This window comes from Crinia signifera, chromosome 11, assembly GCF_055691185.1.
Source record: "Crinia signifera chromosome 11, ASM5569118v1, whole genome shotgun sequence".
NCBI classification, from domain to species: domain Eukaryota; kingdom Metazoa; phylum Chordata; class Amphibia; order Anura; family Myobatrachidae; genus Crinia; species Crinia signifera.
This window is the reverse complement of record NC_139227.1, coordinates 69473061-69491188: the sequence shown is the minus strand read 5'-3', so window position 1 is coordinate 69491188 and position 18128 is coordinate 69473061.

The following is an 18128-nucleotide window of genomic DNA, read 5'->3' as shown; positions in this document are numbered from 1 at the left end:
ATGGATATAATTGCGCCTGAATTGAATAGAAATCCACAGGGAACAGAGGACGTAGTCCTCTCTACGTGCTCGTCTCAAGACCCCTAAACTCCATTATGTTAACATTCAAAGGCAACAAATGTAAAAAGTGAATAATTTATAGGGCTATCCTAACCCCTAAGATACCGAAAATCGGGTCACAGGTAACCACGCAGTGGCAATCAGCTATTCCTTGTTGTTTACGCATGATATTTTGTTTAACCATTAACCATTCTTTTGCTCTCTCCGCTTCGCTTCTTTGCAGGAAGTTCATATAAAACTACTGTATTGAGCCCACATATCTGAGTCAGAAAAGCCACTTTGTCTTGGTGGACATGGGTAGATGCCCAAAATGTGGATACCATTCTGCTACCCTTTTCCATAATTTTTGATCCTGTGGACATATTAAAAGGTTCTGGTATAAAATCATTAGTTATCTCAGTACTTCCTTCCACATCAATGTATCTCTGCACCCCATTCCTCTTCTCTTTGCCAACTTTGTCAAATGAAATCTCTCTGGCTCTGAGAGACTCCTTATCCCATTTCATACTATATTGGTTACAGCTGCAAAAATACTGGTCCTCAAATCCCGAGCACGCTCGGACACAGTAGGCGTAATTTGGGCGTATCATAGGGCGCAGCATCAAAACTGGGCAGTAACTGGGGCATACATATGGGTGGTGACAACAAGTGCTGGGCGTCGGCCTCGCTCATGTCACTGAGCAATCGGCCGTTACACATGAGAAACATTCGCTCGGACAATCAACACACAGATTAGCTAAATTACTTTCAGCTGCACGCAATACACACCCATGCAGCATATATGTTTCTCTCATAACTAACTACATGGCAGCAACACAGGAAGCACACTTTAACCATTTATACTTCTCTGCGTTCATATCTCTTATATTTCATTGCTTTTACACACAAATGCAGCAGTATTCTTAACTGCTATTAGTGTAGTGTAATTGGGGAAGGCAATTAGTTAATTGAATTCAATAGACAACATACACTTTGGGTAATTGGGTAATGGTTTGAGCATTACTTCCGTGCGGATTGGTGCTGTGGCGTGTTAAACACCAGCAGAGCCTGTTTGCTCAGCTGTCCGCCTGTCCACACGCTGGAAGTCCGAGCGGACATGGTAAGATCCGTATGCACATGGTAGCGTACGTGCATTAGCACGCCACTCCCCTTTGTGTGTTGATCCGAACAAACGGCTTGGGTGGCCTTATAGGTGTGCTTTCGCTCCCCGTGTGTGTGCGGTCCATTCGCTCGGCTGCGAGCGAATGTGTAACCAAACGAATCAACCAGAATAAAGGGCCATTGTCGGCTTCTACACTGTAACAGGAGCCAGGTGCTGCATGTAATGTTATAGTGCAGCACCCGGCTCCTGTTAATTGGCAGGAGTCTGCATTTTGGTGACACCCCCTCACTGGGTGGCAGGCAGGTATGGCCAGCAACCTCCTTATGATCCTTATTGATAGATCAGATAAAAGGCTAATTCAGATTGTAAACATGTTGACCATATACCGTATTTGTTTACTGGTGATATATAATGCAGCACTACACATGCTACTGTATTTAAATGTTTGCTTGCTTTGTTTAGAATTTCTGTATTGGCAAAGTATATTTTAAGCATATGAAGTCATTTTTCAGCCTTGTTAACCTGCATGTTTATCTTTGATGTTCTCCTACCAACTAGACTTGTTCCATCTAATAAATAAGAGCAGAGAGAACTGCCCTCCCTTTGACTCTAACTGGTTTACTAGAGGGGATTATATGCCTTAATCACAGTGATAATAGCAAAGCCATGCCTTAATATCACTTCATTAGCAATGTAATACGGGTTATGCTAGAGCTCTAAGGTCATGTCCAGAGAACAGACCAGACCAGACTATTCCCATTTGCTGTAGCTTTGCTGTATCTTTACCTTTTCTGTTGTAAATGACGATGTCTAAATGTTCTGTTTTATGTAACTACAAGGCAGTAAACTAAAGGCTGCCATACACTGAGCCGATTTGGTCCAATTTCGGCCAATTGCGACAAAATGGCCTGCTAAATCTGACCTCGTGCGCATTGGACCCTAGCAGGTGGACGGGCCAGCTGCCTGTCCGACCACCCATTCTAAGACCTTCCTCCTGGCGGCGAGGTGGGTGGGGAGTAGGGACGCATGCAATCCGTCACAACAAATTGTGATGGATCGCATGCGTCCCTGCTGCCGGGAAGGTCTCAGTAGTTACACAAAATCTTGGGTACTTGTGTATTATCACGGCGCCCATCGCATCGCATACGACTAATTAAGGTATGCGATGGCATGCGATGGACCCGATTTCAGCCTTTTCCCGGGCTGAGTATAAAAGGTACTTGTTTCCTAGCACGGCCACACCGATTTACATCGGGGTGGTCGTGTCGGAAAAATCGGGTCGATCGCATCGCATGCGATTTGGTCGCATGCGATGCGATCGACGCGACCGACCGATTTTCGACCCAATTTTTTGATTGAATGAAATGTAAATCGGGTCCCTGGGACCCGATTTTACATTGGATTCAATGTAAAATATTCCCAACCCCCCCAAATTTAACGGCGTAAACCCCACCCCACGATAGACGCCAACCCGAAGCGTGGCGAGCGCAGCGAGCCCGCGAGGGGCGGCGGTGCGCGTCCTCCGACCTTTTCATTCCCCTACTATCCACGTCGGCGTGGAGTTGAGAATAGAATAGTGTGGCGAGCGCAGCGAGCCCGAAGCGTGGCGAGCGGACGCGTATACCTGTGAAGTTATACACGTCCCCTCGCGGGGCTCGCTGTGCTCGCCACGCTTCGGGCTCGGTGGCTCGCTGCGCTCGCCACACTATTCTATTCTCAACTCCACGCCGACGTGGATAGTAGGGGAATGAAAAGGTCGGAGGACGCGCACCGCCGCCCCTCGCGGGCTCGCTGCGCTCGCCACGCTTCGGGTTGGCGTCTATCGTGGGGTGACGACGTGGACATCTATAATGTGAAATGGGTCATATTGGCCCATTTCACATTTTTCACATTTTCTCACGATTTCAATGTTAAAAAATATTTTAACATTGAAGCCTATGGAAAAATCGGGGGCATCGCGTCGGGACCAATGTTAATGGTCCCGACCGACGCGATGCCCCCGATATTTTACCTTTCCCGACACGATTTCAATGTTAAAATATTTTTTAACATTGAAGCCTATGGAAATATCGGGGGCATCGCGTCGGTCGCGTCGGGACCAATGTTAATGGTCCCGACCGACGCGATGCCCCCGATATTGTGTCCTAGCCGGCAAAATGGACCTGATTTCAAAGGAAATCGGGTCCATCGTGTGGATCGTGTACCTTAACTTAAAGGTACACGATCCATAAGATTGTGGCCGTGCTAGGAAACAAGTACCGTATAAAATTTAAAAATCGCGTCACATCGCATGCCATTACAATTTCATGCGATGCGACGAGATTTCCCATTGAGTCCCATGTTAAATGGCACCCCCAGACCCGATTTTTCATTGTATACCCACCCTAATGGGTAATGAATATGTTAAATGGCCCCACATTGTTAACGACCCCCCACTATTAACGCCAACCCGAAGCGTGGCGATCGCAGCAACCTTTTCATACCCCCACTATCCACGTCGGCGTGGAGTTGATGTTATAAAGTGTGGCGAGCGTAGCGAGCCACCGAGCCCGAAGCGTGGCGAGGGGACGCGCATTACTTCACAGGTATACGCGTCCCCTCGCAGGGCTCGCTGCGCTCACCATGCCTCGGGCTCGGTGGCTCGCCACACTTTATAACATCAACTCCACGCCGACGTGGATAGTGGGGGTATGAAAAGTTTGGAGGTACCGCCGCCCCTCGCGGGTTCGCTGCACTCGCCACGCTTCGGGTTGTCGTTCATAGTGGGGTGGCGTTAACAATGGGGGGTATTTCACATACTCATGACCCATGAGGGTGGGTATACAATTAAAAATCGTGTGTGGTGGGGCATTTAACATGGTAATAAGGCATCTGGGTGCCTGTACAATTAGAAATCGGGTGAAATCGCGTCCCATCGCATCGCATGCAATCATATCGCATGCGATGCAACGCGATTTTTCTTCGTACAATGCCCTGCGATGGAAATCGTGGGCGCCGTGATAATACACAAGTACCAAATCTTGTAATGCAATTTGTGTTTCCGGAGGGGTAAGTCCATCCCAGTCACCTGGAGACAAGTTGGAGATTGGTGCCTCCTTTAAAAAAAAATGGGAAACAAATACGGTGTGTGTAGGTAGGTCAGACTCAGCTATACATGAAGGGGCCCATTCAGGGCTTGGAGCCGGGGGTAAGCACTCCATTGGGTCTGGGAATTAAGCCCCTGTGTTTTTTTTACTAGGATGCATTGGGGGAAATTTACTAAAGGAAATTTGTAAAAAATAGGTGTATTTGTATCCAGAAATACACTTATTTTTGACATTTACTATCCCGAAAATATGGCAATTCGTATTCGTATTGATGTGCTATCCGTATTTTCGGGATAGTAAATGTCAAAAATAACTGTATTTCTGGATAAAAATACAACAATTTTTTACAAATTCCCTTTAGTAAATTTCCCCCATTATGTACATGTTCTAACATATTTAAAATCTAACATATACAGTAGATGTCATTATCCACGGATCTTGGAGATTGTGTGGCAGAGAGTAGAAAATGCTCATAATGGGGCAGATGTATTAAGCCTTAACAAGAGATAAATGCAAGGATAATAAAGAGAGATAAACGTCCAGCCAATCACATCCTAACTGCTATGTTACAGGCTGTGTTTGAAAAAAGTAAGAAAGGAGCTGATTGGCTGGACATTTATCTCTTTATGACTCTTGCATTTATCTCTTGTTAAGGCTTAATACATCTGCCCCATAGATTGCCATATATCATACTCATACTCTCCAACTGTCCTGAATTGTGACAGACATCCAAAAAGGCAGAATTACACCCAAAAAGGGGCGGGGCATATCTGGTTAGATCGGGGTGGAGTTTATTTTGATCTAATTTTGTGCGTCTAAATCCTCAGGTATGTTATTTTTCCAGTGTTAAAATGAAATTGTAGTTATTTATTTATTTTATTAACAGTTATTTATATAGCGCAGCATATTCCATTGTGCTTTACAAAAGGACAGTTATACAACAAACAGGGTATTTACAGACAGTCAAAAGGTAGGAGGGCCCTGCTCGCAAGCTTACAATCTATAGGGAAATAGGCATTGATACATAAGAATAGATACTGTATTCTTTATTGCATCGATTCTACCAGAATGCAAGTGTCACGTTTCGTGAAGCACCAGCTGGAGTGTAACGGAGGCTGGGTGCTTTAATATAAGGTTGTTGCATTAACAACAGAAGGGAATGAAGCAATGAGATAAAGTAAAACCTTGTTTAATGAAGATACTGCGGTACAGGTTGTAATAATGGCACAATAATAATACTGTAGTTTCTGGTATAATAAAAGTCAATGATATGCAATACTTTATTGAAGAAGTTGAAGATGCTTGGTAATTGAAAGAAGTATGGAAGAATGGTTGAAGAATTGGATGATTAAATGAAGACTTGAATGATTGGATGAAGATTGGATGATTGTAATAATATTTGCATGGTTGAATGAAGATTGGATGATTGGAAGAATAATTGGATGGTTGGATGAAGATTGGATGATTGGAAGAATAATTGGATGATTGGATGAAGATTGGATGATTGGAAGAATAATTGGATGATTGGATGAAGATTGGTTGATTGGAAGAATAATTGGATGTTTGGATAAAGAATTGAAGGATTGAACAAGGAAATAATGATGAAGTCCAAATGACCTTGCTGAATAGGATCGTGGCTGCAGAACCAGGAGTAACCGTGGAGAATAACCATCAGGAGTGAGGAGAAAGATAATACCCCTTTGGGGGGCTAACCTTATCCAGTCCGTTTAGGTGGCAGCAGGTTCCGTGGTACACAGGTATAGCAGTGAGACGATCAGTAGGTGTAGAGGATGACTTCACCAGAGGCGCAGGAACTGTAGGGAATGCTACAGACAGTCAGGAGTGAGCAATGATGCATAGGGTTGGACATCATTGTACGGCCGGTCTTGCCTGGCAAGTCAGTACTTGAAGGGTGAGCTGTGTGGCGATTGGATGGCTGTTTGACAGCACTAGGTGGAGCCGCGCAGTATAGGCTGATGGATCCCAAAACATGGCCGCCGCCAGCGGAGGCGACGGAAACCAGCCGGCGGGGATTGTGTGCACATGCGCTGCTGCCGGCAATTCCAGCCAGAGACCAAACCAAACACAGACCTGTCATGGCGGCTCATATCTCACGCCAAAACGACCCTGCATGGCACCGGAGTACACGCCACCACTGTCACCTGGTGGTGACAGTGCGAGAGTATGCACACCACCAGCATAAGGAACAGGAGCGGAGGTGAGTGCTGTGACAGGAGACACGCTGACATAAGTCTTAGGGTTAGGCACAGCATAGGTGAACTGGGTAGCAGCCATGGTGGTCATGATAGCAAGGTTCTGTGACTGGTTCTGGAATTTGATAAGCTTGCCTAAAGAGATGAGTTTTCAAGGAACACTTATAGGTTTGGAGACTGGAGGAGAGTCCTATTGTACTTGGGAGGGCATTGTACAGAGTGGGTGCAGCCCGAAGAAAGTCCTGCAGACGGGAGCGAGTAATGAGTGTGGCTGAGAGCCGCAGATCTTGGGAGAAGCGTAGAGGTCGTGTTGGAAGATATTTTGAGATAAGAGAAGATATGTATGTTGGTGTAGTTTGGTTTATGTCTTTGTGTGTAAGTAAAATAATTTTGTATTGAACATGGTAGAATACAGGTAACCAATGAAGTGACTGACAGACAGAGGCGTAGGGAGGGCGGAGCCACCGGAGCTCATGCTCCGGGCGGCTATTGGTCGAATGGCGCCACCGGCCCGCCCCCCCTCCGCAAATGATCCCTGCACAAGGATCATACTAAATAGTGGTAACGGCGGGCAGCGTGCGCGGCAGCTGCCCTGCCCGGCGCCTGCCTCCTGCCCTGCTCGCCCGGCGTTCCCTGCCGCCAAGCGCACCGTCCGGGCGGCTGACTCCAGTCCTCTGTCCTGTCTAAATTGCTGCTGCTACTGCTCGGTCCGGCTTCAGGGCAGCGCGGCGCAGCAGCACTCGACTCCTCCCAGAACCAGTCACCTGTCACCTGACTCACTCCCTCCTCCCTAGCTACAGCAGCGTCAACACTCTACAGCCTTCCCAAACGCTGGCTGTGGCCTGGAGAAGTTTTTCAAGGTGGATTTTTTTTTTTTAAAGCTAATTAATGATTTAAAAAAACTTAGTAATAAACTTGTGGTTTGGGGGATTTGTGGGGCCCGGGGAGGGGGGGGGGGGGGGTGTGAATCTCTCTGGCTGCTGCTGTAACCCCAGGTATATTTATTTACAGCTGTCAGCATCTTATATAGCGCAGAAGATTCCGTTACAGTGTCTTATATAGAGCAGCAGATTCCGTCAGTGTCTTATATAGCGCAGCAGATTCCGTCAGTGTCTTATATAGCGCAGCAGATTCCGTCAGTGTCTTATATAGCGCAGCAGATTCCGTCAGTGTCTTATATAGCGCAGCAGATTCTGTTACAGTGTCTTATATAGCGCAGCAGATTCCGTTACAGTGTCTTATCTAGCGCAGCAGATTCCGTTACTGTCTTATATAGCGCAGCAGATTCCATCAGTGTCTTATATAGCGCAGCAGATTCCGTCAGTGTCTTATATAGCGCAGCAGATTCCGTTACAGTGTCTTATATAGCGCAGCAGATTCCGTTACAGTGTCTTATATAGCGCAGTAGATTCCGTTACAGTGTCTTATATAGCGCAGCAGATTCCGTCAGTGTCTTATATAGCGCAGCAGATTCCGTCAGTGTCTTATATAGCGCAGCAGATTCGGTCAGTGTCTTATATAGCGCAGCAGATTCCGTCAGTGTCTTATATAGCGCAGCAGATTCTGTTACAGTGTCTTATATAGCGCAGCAGATTCCGTTACAGTGTCTTATCTAGCGCAGCAGATTCCGTTACTGTCTTATATAGCGCAGCAGATTCCATCAGTGTCTTATATAGCGCAGCAGATTCCGTCAGTGTCTTATATAGCGCAGCAGATTCCGTTACAGTGTCTTATATAGCGCAGCAGATTCCGTTACAGTGTCTTATATAGCGCAGTAGATTCCGTTACAGTGTCTCATATAGCGCAGCAGATTCGGTCAGTGTCTTATATAGCGCAGCAGATTCGGTCAGTGTCTTATATAGCGCAGCAGATTCGGTCAGTGTCTTATATAGCGCAGCAGATTCCGTTACAGTGTCTTATATAGCGCAGCAGATTCTGTTACAGTGTCTTATATAGCGCAGTAGATTCCATTACAGTGTCTTATATAGCGCAGCAGATTCCGTCAGTGTCTTATATAGCGCAGCGGATTCCGTCAGTGTCTTATACAGCGCAGCAGATTCCGTCAGTGTCTTATATAGCGCAGCAGATTCTGTCAGTGTCTTATATAGTGCAGCAGATTCTGTTAGTGTCTTATATAGTGCAGAAGATTCTGTTAGTGTCTTATATAGCGCAGCAGATTCCGTTACAGTGTCTTATATAGCGCAGCAGATTCCGTCAGTGTCATATAGCGCAGCAGATTCCGTTACAGCGTCTTATATAGCGCAGCAGATTCTGGTGCAGTATCTTATATAGCGCAGCAAATTCCGTTACAGCGTCTTATATAGCGCAGCAGATTCCGTTACACTGTCTTATATAGCGCAGCAGTTTCCGTTACAGTGACTTATATAGCACAGCAAATTCCGTTACACTGTCTTATATAACCCAGCAGATTCCGTTACAGCGTCTTATATAGCGCAGCAGATTCCGTTGCAGTGTCTTATATAGCGCAGCAGATTCCGTTACACTGTCTTATATAGCGCAGCAGTTTCCGTTACAGTGTCTTATATAGCGCAGCAGATTCCGTTACAGTGTCTTATATAGCACAGCAGATTCCGTTACAGTGTCTTATATAGAGCAGCAGATTCCGTTAGTGTCTTATATAGTGTCTTATTTTTTAAGTTTTTTCTTTTCAAATGTAACATGCCAACACATGTTAGCCACGCCCCCAATTCATTACCGGGGGGGGGGGGGCGCGAAATATGCCCCTGCTCCGGGCACCATGGCACCTAGCTACACCGCTGCTGACAGAGTAGCTTTGCAGACGATGAACCTCTAACTAGAAAGATTAGCCTCACAGCTGCATTCATGATGGACTGTAGTGGTGAGAGTCTGTATTGGGGAAGGCCAATAAGGAGACTATTGCAATAATCAATGCGTGAGAAGATGAGAGCATGGATTAGAGGTTTTTGCAGTGTCTTGTGTAAGGTAAGGGTGAATTTTGAATATGTTTTTTTAGGTGCATGTGGCATGATTTTGAGACAGATCGAATGTGGGGTACAAATGAAAGTTCAGGGTCAAGGATAACACCAAGGCAGCGAGCTTGAGAGATAGGAGTGATTGTCATATTCTCAACAGCAATAGAGATATCATGTTGGTAACTACTATTTATTGGCGGAAATATAATTGGTACTTGTGTATTATAGCGGCGCCCCCGATGTACATCGTACGATGAACGTATCGCATCGCATGCCATGTACCCGATGGCATGCGATGCGATGCGATTTTGACCCCCTATACAATGAAAAATCGTATAAGCACCCTAATGGGTGCTTTTGAGCACCCTAATGGGTGCTTACACTGTTAAATGCACCCCCACGCCACCCCCCCACTATAAACGTGAACCCGAAGCGTGGCGAGCGGCGGCGGTACGCGTCCTACGACCTTTTCATACCCCCACTATCCACGTCGGCGTGGAGTTGAGAATAGAATAGTGTGGCGAGCGCAGCGAGCCACCGAGCCCGAAGCGTGGCGAGCGTAGCGAGCCCCGCGAGGGGACGCGGATACCTTCACAGGTAAACGCGTCCCTTCGCGGGCTTCACAGGTATCCGCGTCCCCTCGCCACGCTTCGGGCTCGGTGGCTCGCTGCGCTCGCCACACTATTCTATTCTCAACTCCGCGCCGACGTGGATAGTGGGGGTATGAAAAGGTCGTAGGACGCGTACCGCAGCCCCTGGTGGGCTCGCTGCGCTCGCCACGCTTCGGGTTCACGTTTATAGTGGGGGGGTTGCGTGGGGGTGCATTTAACATTGTAAGCACCCATTAGGGTGCTTAACATTGTATAAGCACCCATTAGGGTGCTTATACAATGTTAAATCGCATCGTATGGCATTGTATGCCATGTACAATGGCATACAATTTGAAAATTGTATGCCATCGTACACTATCGAATGATATCGCGTCGCATCGCATACCATCGTATGCGTTATGGTATGCGATGCGATGGGCGCCGCCAAAATACACAAGTACCATATAATTAATTCTGTTTTTTAAATATTAAGTTTGAGGTGGCGAGATGACATCCAGGATGAAACAGCAGAAAGGCATTCAGAGACACGGCTCAATACAGATGGGGACAGGTCAGGGGAGGATAGGTAGAGCTGAGTATCATCCGCATACAGACGATACTGAAGTTCAAAGGAACTGATTAGTTTGCCAAGAGATGAGGTATATATTGAGAAAAGCAGAGGACCTAAAACTGAGCCCTGAGGTACTCCAACTAAAAGAGGTAGCGAAGAGGAGGTAGAATCAGAGAAACGAACACTAAACACTAACACTAAAGGAGCGGTTAGTTAGGTAGGATGAGAACCAAGAAAGGGCTGTGTCTTTAAGACCTAGGGATTGTAGTGTTTGTATGAGAAGTGTGTGGTCAACAGTGTCAAAAGCAGCAGAGAGATCTAGAAGAATTAGTAGTGAATAGTGGCCTTTAGACTTAGCAGTGACCAGATCATTCACAACTTTAGTCAGTGATGTCTCTGTGGAGTGTTGGGCACAAAAGCCTGACTGAAGCAGGTCCAGTAAGTTGTGCGAGTTAAGAAAGTGTGTGAAGCAAGTGTAGGCGAGTCTTTCAAGTAGTTTGGAGGTGCATGGAAGTTGAGAAATGGGACGGTAGCTTGAGAGAGAGCTTGGATCAGAATTCTGTTTTTTTCAGAATCGGAGTAATAACTGCATGTTTGAACATTGAAGGAAAGACACCAGTAGAGAAAGAGAGGTTACAAATGTTAGTCCAGATTGTAGTTAAATAGTTAAATAATAAAAGCTAAATGGTATCTCTATCCCCCACTAATAAAAATCTAATTTAAAAAAAAAAAAAAACTGGTCATTTACTAAGCGCATGTGTTTGATTTCTGTTTTCCAATGGTGTATGCATTTGTGCAGAGCCAGCCCTATGCATCAAAATGAGGATTGCTATGGGGGTGATGGGTTTTGCTGGATGCTGCCGTGATCTGTACTGCTCTGTGATGAGTGGTGGGTCAAAGGCAGAACTAGGGGCAGTGCTGGGGGGCACCAGCCAAAATGTTGCCTAGAGCATCAAATTGGTTAGGGTTGGCTCTATATTTGTGTTTGCCGGCAGCGAAACACCACCAAACATGATGTCCACACGAATCAGTCAGATCCGTACAGTGCTTCTTTGGGTAAAAGTTACCTAAAGAGTTACAGTACATAAAAAAAAAAAACAGCATGGGGTCCCCCCTCTTACGTATAGGCAGGCCTGTACTCTTTGGGAAGTTCTCCACTAGCCAATGAGGTAATGTCACAGCCAGGTGACATGTTTATACCTGTCCCCACAGCTGTAGAATTGAGGACAACCACAAGATTGACCACAATTAATTTTATGGTTTGCGGTTAATGTCTGAAATAAAATAGGGAGAAACGTATGTTAGGAGGTCAGAGTGAGAAGTACATCTTCTGCAAATAGAGAAATCTTGTATGTTTCAGTGCCAGGGATCAGAGGCGTAGCTAGGTCGGAGCCAGCGGAGCACACGCTCCAGGCGCCGGAATGTCACCGGGCGCCAGTGCCGTGAAATCTACCGCCGGCTTCCCCACCCTGTTTGCCCGCTTCCCGCTCTGCCCGGCATCAGTACCCCATCCCACCATAAACTGTGCATGTGCCGGTTTGGGACGCCAGTGCCGGGGATGCGGCGCCATGACGTCACAACGCCATGGCACCGCATCCCTAGCACCGGCATCCCTAGCCGGCGCAGTGAAAGACCAGAGGGGAGATCCGAAGAGCTGCATGTTCCCGGGGACAGCCTCCGTCTCGGGACCCGTGAGACTGGCTGCAGCTCTGTCCCCATCTGCTGGTGCAGGGAGAACAATGGAGCCCACCCATGTGTGCCGGGCTGGTGCCGGTGACGGGGATGTCCCGGCTCTGCGCCTTTCCTCATTACAAGAAGTGAGTGTGCTGCACATCATCCAGCAGCTGTCTGACTTGTCCCAGCATCGCTGAGGGCATCTTCTCCAGCATCTTCTCCAGCTAGATGCAGCTCCGACCTAGCTACGCCTCCCGATACCTGAGATGTGGTGTGCGGGAGGTCTCCGTCACATCCCCGGCTCAGCGTGGCTGTGTAATTAGCATTACGGCATGTGGCTTTATGTGTAATGGGTATTACAAAGTGCGCCAATATGTGCAATGGGCATTACGGTGTGTACAGTGGTATAATGTTAGGCCATGCCCCCTTTTCACCGCACAAGAGGGGGGGGGGCGGCGAAACATGCCCTTGCTCCGGGCACTGTGGCACCTAGCTACACCACTGCCAGGGATACAGCTCTGATATCTTTGTTAAGACGTATACACACTGCTAGCAGTTGATAACCAATGCAAAGATCAGGGGCAACAGGGGACAATCCTGTCTAGTGCCATTGCTTATAGGTAGCTAGAATAGATAGAACCCCATTTACTGACACTTTAGTTGATGGGGAGGAATATACAGCCTGGACACCACATAAAAATTATCTCTCTAATACAAATGCACGTAAGGTTTGGAGCATAAAGGGCCAACTAATCCGGTCAAATGCCACATTACTACCACACCACTAATGTCGGATATCTCATTGGATGTACTGTTATGTCAATTATTCAAGGGGTGAGGCATGGCCACACTCAAAAAAACCACCAAGGGGACCCTTGTTCCTGGAGAAGGACAGGACACACCTCATGGTCGCCCTGCAGTGATATGTTGCAACTAATGTTGATGTTGGATACACATATGTGGTTGTTGTGATTGTTTATGTGTAGAAATGTGTAGGTAAACATTAGACACATTATTTACTTACGGCTACTTGAGCCATCCTGGTCGCCGCTGGTTGGCTGTGCGGTGGTTGGGGGGATCAGGAGCAAGGGGGATGGGATGGGAATTTGGATAGAGGTAGTGGGTGTGAGTGGGGATTGGAGAGGTTTGGGGGTGGGTGGTGGAGAGGTGTAGGGGGGTAGGAAATGGGGTGGGGAGGGGGTGGGGGTGGGGGTAGGGGAGGGGGTTGGGGAGGGGGTAGGGGAGGGGGTGGGGGTGGGGGTTGGGGTGGGGGTGGGGGTTGGGGAGGGGGTGGGGGTTGGGGAGGGGGTGGGGGAAGGGGATGGGGAAATTGTGTGGGCCCCAGCTTGAGCCATTGTCTCGGCCTCCTCTTCCTCCTCCTCCTCTTCCTCCTTCTCCTCTTCCTCCTCCTCTTCTTCCTCCTCCTCCTCTTCCTCCTCCTCTTCCTCCTTCTCCTCTTCCTCCTCCTCTTCTTCCTCCTCCTCCTCTTCCTCCTCCTCTTCCTTCTTCTCCTCTTCGTCCTCCTCTTCTTCCTCCTCCTCCTCTTCCTCCTCCAGGGCTGCCTGCTCCTGGGCTGCCTGGTCCCGGGCTGCCTGCTCCCGGGCTTCCATGCGTGCCCTTGCCCGTGCTGAAATGTTCATGTTGATGACATCGAAATCGAAGATTGGGTTGCATAAAAAAGGGGGAAAGAAAAATTCACATTAGTCATGCTCATAACCTTCCAAATTATCATTGCTGTTATATTTCAGACATTTATCATGCAAACTAATTGATATGCTACACCCAAAAACTGAGCAACTACTTAAACCCCCCCTATACACCCCCTATACACCCCATATACACCCCCTATACACCCCATATACACCCCCTATACACCCACATACTCAGGAACATATTTATAAAAAGTACAGAAAACATTTGCAAAAAAACGCAGGCATACTAGTAAATAAAAACTTACATCGGGCAATATGGCGGCGAAGTGATGATAGCAACACTGGCTGCCGCCGGCGCAGGTCAGACCAGCGCCGCTCAACTTGGCCCAGGCTCCTGTGAACGCCGGTCCGGGCGAAGATTAGCTGGCGGGCAGCATTATATGCCCGCCGCTTGTCATTATTTGACACATAAGGGCCCCTGGGCCCCAGGCGGCGGTCCATGACCTCAACCAAGGCCAATAGCTCCTGGGTAGAAAACGCCCTAGCCCTGGTTGAAGTCATGGTGGCAATGGCGCAGTTATTAATTGCAGGTACATATATCACTTTTGGTGCTTGCTGATTGGTGTAAAAAATTGTTTGTTTGGTATTAACTTTATTAATCCTTCTTACATTAACAAACTGGATGCGAATAGAAACTTACGCGGACCGTTCCAATATACACAGACCAAAACCAACAGCATGCATTCAATGTATAGAGAGGAACTGTATATACAGTGTGCGAAAAATAATACACGCAAGCGTCTACTTACAAATACGCTGCTTAAAGGGGGGCACAATACATCGTTTCCATGGAAAGACGTACTGTATATACAGTGTGCGGAAAATAATACACGCAAGCGTCTACTTACAAATACGCTGCTTAAAGGGGGGCACAATACACCGTTTTCCATGGAGAGACGTACTGTATATACAGTGTGCGGAAAATAATACACGCAAGCGTCTACTTACAAATACGCTGCTTAAAGGGGGGCACAATACACCGTTTTCCATGGAGAGACGTACTGTATATACAGTGTGCGGAAAATAATACACGCAAGCGTCTACTTACAAATACGCTGCTTAAAGGGGGGCACAATACACCGTTTTCCATGGAGAGAGGTACTGTATATACAGTGTGCGGAAAATAATACACGCAAGCGTCTACTTACAAATACGCTGCTTAAAGGGGCACAATGCAACATGTTGGTGTATGACAATTTCAGACTCATTACATATGTAAGGAAAGCATTATAACGTGATGTTTTGAAATGTGACTCACAAAGCATACACGAACTCCAACAGATACCAGCTGACAACACTCATCATTGGAATGACAGGTGCACACATTTCATGATGCAGAACACAATGCTCCACAACCTGTGTATGTGCATATACAGGTGATTGATCAGGTGCGCGGAGACCTGCGTAATTTAAGCGGCAGTTATCGGCGGGAAATATCGGCGTAAATTAGCAAATCCATTGCGGGAAAAAATACACGCCCCCTTGTTCATGGCGGGAGATTAACATATAAATATTCAGTCAGATGCAGGCCACAATTGCTGCAAACATGTCTAGTTCAGACGATTCCGCAGCTGAGGACGCTCTCCAGAGAGCCAGAGCAGAATCCTTGCTGGAAAGGTTGAGGCAGAGGGAGCAGGAGAGGACAAGGAGGACCCAAGACCAAGCGGGCCCCTCAGTAACAGGCCCTGTTCAACCTCCACCAGCTCCACAAGGGCCAAGCAACCAGCCAGAACAAGAGGTTGCATCTCTCCAAACAGGTGTGACCCAGCAGGTGCATGGTGAGAGAACTGGGGCCACCAGAAAACAGGCTGCAACATCGAGGGTGAGGACTGAGCAGGATGCCACCACCAGAAAGAGAAACCCTGCATTTGTAGAGGCCGAATTAAGAATCTTAGTGCCCAGGGCACGCGAATGGATAGAATTGGCAACCAGGAAGCCGGGTGCCAGTGCAAGGAGAAAGCTTTGGGACAAGATCACAGAGGAAGTGAACCAGGTGTCACCAGTGGTCAGAGATTGGCTAGCGGTGAAGAAAAGGTTAGTGTGTTTGTCAGGGCTATTTTTCAGCAGGCTCCAGCAGGAACTGAGGCCCTTATTCTAGTTCACTCAGACAAAATATTTCTTAGATGGACAAAACCATGTGCACTGCAGGTGAGGCAGGTGTTACTTGTGCAGAGATAATCAGATTTGGGTGGGGTTTTACACCTGCCTCACCTGCAGTGCACATGGTTTTGACCATCTAAGAAATATGTGGTCAGAAAGAGTGACCTAGAATAAGGGCCTCAGTTGCTGCTGGAGCCTGCTGAAAAATAGCCCTGGTGTTTGTCCCCCTGATAATGTCATATGTGTTTACATATGTTACATGTATGTTTTGAGAATAATAGAAAGGTGTGTTTGTAGATAGTGCTACACTTCAATGTCACATGTGAACACAACCATGTCTAATAACCCACATTGATATATGAAACATGCACCATTGGTGTGATGTGAGGTTATGGGCACAGTTCTGCTCATGTGAAGTATGTGATGGGACAAGAGAAAGTGTGTTTTTGAAAGAGTTGTTGTAACATGTTCCATATGATGCTACTGAAACAAGAATGAGCAAACTGTGCACATGTAGCTGGTGAGAAACTACACATCCCAGTATGCCATCCCATAGTTAAATTACTCCATAATAACCACATTGTCAAGCTATGGTGGAATGTGTAGTTTCACAACAGGTGGAGGTGCATAATTTGGCCATGGATGATGTCATTTCTGCATAGTGATGTATGTATGTGCATTTAGTGGCCTAATGAATGTGATGAGACACTGAAATGCCTCGTAATGGAGACATGAATGTGTGTGTGGGACACATATGGCTAAAAAACATAAGATCACCCACACTAGGAAATGTCACGTAGCTAGGGGTACCACCTAGTCCCTTTAATTCCGGACACATATTAATTACACAGGTTCTGTGGCTGGCTGACTTCAAGACTCCACTTCACCTAATTTTAAACTGCCACAGAACCTGTGTAAGTAACATGTGTCCGGAATTAAAGGGACTAGGTGGTAACCCTACACGTAGCACAGTGGTGCACATATCTCATGGTGATATTTGTATTTTTAAACTTGTAGGTGGACTGACTTCAAAACGGCAATGAAGAGGAAGATGACTGACCGGTACAACCACAGCATGTCCACCGGGAGAGGTCCTATGCCCGATCATTTGGAGTATACCCCCCTGGAGGAGGATGCCTTGGACGTCATTGATGTTGCCGAGGTCAGGGGGATCTCCAATATGGACAGTGAGCTCCCGGCGGAGGTCTTTGATGCTGCTTTTGATGGTAAGTCACAGTAATGCATTGTATTTTGAAAGAGATTTTTTAGTGCGTATGTGATGGTGACATTGTTTTCAATTATTATCCTAGCAGAAGCAGAAACCCAGGATGTACCGGCAGCATCTTCCTCTGCAGAGCCACAGGTGGAGCGAGTGGTCCAGCCTCCACCAAGAAGACACCCCCAGCCCCAGCCACAGGAGACATGGGAAGAGAGCATGATGGTGACGCTGGAGAGGATCGAGCAGCAAGGGGTGGATGCTGCGCTCCGTCAGCAGCAGATTGGGGAATTTTTGGAGGATTGGAAGGCCACAAACAGGCAGCAGTGTGAGGCCTTCAACCGCATTAATGACACTCTGGCGGCTGGCATGCAAAATATTGGCCAACACCTCAGCCGCCTGAATGTCATTCTTGCGGAGCTGCTGCCCACCGCCAGGTCCCTAAGGGACAATCCCCCATCTGCTGCCCCACCCCAAGCTGCTCCCCAACCTTCCACCTCTGCTGACCCTCCTGTGTCCACTAGGGGAAGACGCCGCAAGCCATCTGACCCAAAGGCCCCTGTCCCCAAGGCCCCATCTAAAAGGGGGAGAAAAGGGCCCAAATAATGAGACCTGGTTCACTTCCTCTGTGGTTGGACCCCAAATGTTTAAATTGCACTGGACATCCACTTCCTGAGTTGGCCATCTATCCATTTGCGTGCCATGGGCATTAAAGTTCTTATTTTGACCTCTACAAATGCAGGATACATTTTTGGTGGTGTGTATCTTGCTTAGTATTCACCCTGGTTGTTGCAGTATGTATTCTGGTGTCCCCATTTCTTTCACCATTGCATTTGCAGGGTAACACATG